This window comes from Callithrix jacchus, chromosome 10 (genome assembly GCF_049354715.1).
Source record: "Callithrix jacchus isolate 240 chromosome 10, calJac240_pri, whole genome shotgun sequence".
NCBI classification, from domain to species: Eukaryota; Metazoa; Chordata; class Mammalia; order Primates; family Cebidae; genus Callithrix; species Callithrix jacchus.
In genome coordinates this window covers 28,353,642-28,356,425 of record NC_133511.1, presented here as the reverse complement: position 1 = coordinate 28,356,425, position 2,784 = coordinate 28,353,642, and the positions used below count along the sequence as shown (strand labels likewise).

General features: G+C 41.8%; 1 pseudogene; it reads right to left on the bottom strand.

The window, feature by feature from the left end:
- Window positions 1–1,766: 1,766 nt before the first annotated feature.
- LOC100411565 (high mobility group nucleosomal binding domain 2 pseudogene) lies at window positions 1,767–2,039 on the bottom strand (annotated as a pseudogene).
- Window positions 2,040–2,784: the final 745 nt, after the last annotated feature.

Below are 2,784 nucleotides of genomic sequence, written 5' to 3'. Positions count from 1 at the left end.
GATGAGGACAGGGAAACTGTTAGAGTTGCTGGCGCCTGGGCCTTCGGTTTAGCAAGAACTATTTCAGAGATGTAATGGGGCAGAAACTTTATTGCTGTGGTTTGAGGACAGTTTAGGAGAAAAGGGAATGAAGACAGATTTTTATGAAAATCTTCTAGGAATTTTGCTGAGAAAAGAAGTACATAATTAGGGCTAATTGTGGTTCTCAAATTTGTACAATAATATTACTTGAGGTGCTTTGGAAAAAACCTGTTGATGAGGCCTCTCTCCAGACTAATGAAATCAGAATCCATGGGAGTTGGACCCAAGCACTGAGAGAAAGCTCTCAGGTGATGCTGACATGCAACCAAGACTGGCAATCACCAGGTTAGCAGGAGATGTGGGGCTGAAGATACACACAAATGGCTGGACATGGTGGCTCACATCTGTAATCCCAGCACTTTGGAAGGCCAAGGCAAGTGGATCATTTGAGGTCAGGAGTTCGAGACAAGCCTGGCCAACATGGTGAAATTCTGTCACTACTAAAAATACAACAGCAACAATAACAAAAATTAGCTGGGCATTAGTGGTGCTGGCCTGTAATCTCAGTTACTCAGGAGGCTGAGACAGGAGAATTGCTTGAACCTGGGAAGCAGAAGATGCTGTGAGTCGAGATTGTGCCACTGCACTCTAGTTTGGGAAACAGAGTGAGACTCTCTCAAAAAAAGAAAATATACAGAAAAGGATTATAGAGATTTGAACATGCTTAATTGTTGACAAGAGAAATCTAGATGTGATAGTTGATTAAAATTTTTTTAAATCTACATATATTTAATTATCCAAAGTGAAGAAAGTTGCTTTTTAAAGCATTTCCAACAGAAGGTGATACATTTACACCATTTTTACTTTGCCGTACAACCTCTTCTTTTCCTTAGTTTTTAATCTAGATAATGGTTGCAATATATTCATTTTTTACACTCTGTATTTACTTTTTTTTTAAAAGCCAAATTGTATCCAGCTTCATTAAAGATACATTCCATAAACAATCATGGTATTTCAGGCAGGACATGGGCAGACAATCGTTAACAGTATACAACAACTTTCAAACTCCCTTCTTTGATGGACTACCAAAAATCAGAAAGCCACTATAAAACCCAATGCAATCTTCATCTGATGCTCTGAACAGGGAAAGTTTAGAGTGAGCGTTGGCATTTCACATTTAGCATGTTGTTTAACAACTTTTCACGAGCTGACCCTGATTTCAGGAAGTGAGATGAAAATGGCAGAATTTATCTGAAGATCCACAATCTAGAAATGGAATCACTGCTCTTTTAACAGGTGCCATCTCAGTGGCATCACTGGCAAGTCCAGATTGCCTGACACACTGGTAACCAATGACTGGGGGTCAGCTCCTGACAGGTGTCTGGGCTTACGGGAGTTAAGTCTATGCTGAAAGATGGAAAGGGAGAAGAGGACATAAAAACAAATTTGTTTTTCCATACCACAAGGCTTTTGTGTGCCAAGGTGGCCATGTGTGTCAAAGTCAGGGAATCCCTCCACCTGGGAGCCAAGAGGGAAAGGTATTTCCCCACATCGATCCAGCTTTGGAGACATTCTATTAGTGACGTATGCCCCTTCCCCCAAAACAACAATGAAGTGTTCTGTGTGCTAACACCACAGCTTAAAAAAGAAAAGTAAAACAAAATTCTGCATTTTTATAAAATTGATAAAAAATGTATTTCAAACTGTACAGTCACCAGAAGTACACAGTTAAAAATGCACACACTTCACTTGGCGTCTCCAGCACCTTCGACTTTCTGTGCCTGGTCTGTTTTGGCATCTCCGTTTTCTGCAGGGTTATTCCCTTCCTTGCCAGCATCAGCTTTTCCCTTTTTCCCTTTGGATACCTTCTCTCCCTTCTTTGCAGGGGCCTTTTTAAGCTTGGGCTCTGGCTTTGGAGGAGCAGGTTTAGCAGACAACCTCGCAGATCTTCTCTGTGGTTCGTCCTTCACCTTGGCTTTATCTCCTTTAGCATCCCCATCCGCCTTTCTCTTGGGCATGGTGGTGCCGGCGGTGGGACGTAGGCACTGGGCCCGGGATGCAGCGGTGTGTGGGCTTTGGTCGGTCCGGGGGTCGTTCTCGCCTCTTGTTCATCACACTGTTCACTGTGTTTACTCTTTTAAAATCACTTCTGACATTTGCACTTAATTTTGTAACCATGGTTTAAAACAATTACTTAGGTTAACTTTGCCTGGAATTTGTTTAAATGCTGCCTGCCAGTGTGATGACACCTTGACATTTTCATATCTGGGTTCTGAAATTCCTCACTCATTTGCTGTGTGTTTGCCAAAGGGGTACATAGTATTCTATTCTGAATTCCTGCATAGTTGAGAATGTCATGTCTTCTTACTGTCTTCACAAGTGGAAGACAAAATCGGTGAGCACATTGTTTCCATCTTATTTTCTGTTGCACTGTAAGTAAGATGGTTTTCCTGCCTGCATACTCGTCAGGTATTTTTCCTGTTATCCACATGTTTACAGTAGAGTTCCGGAATATGGCTACTGGTCACTGGTTTTGCCTGGGACTTGGTGATCACTTTTCGTCTCAACAGCATAGCTTTCTCCTCAAAAGCGTGCTCTTCAGCTATGACTGGTTTCCATCGTTTTGGTTTATTTCTCTGGACACCACTCTGCTCACACTAGACCCACATTCTTTGTCTTCTGTGTCTAGCATCTTTCCTCTGTTTTCATTCTGGCCCTTTCCTTTGCATTCTAGAAAAACTTTTCAAGTTGATTTTCCAATTG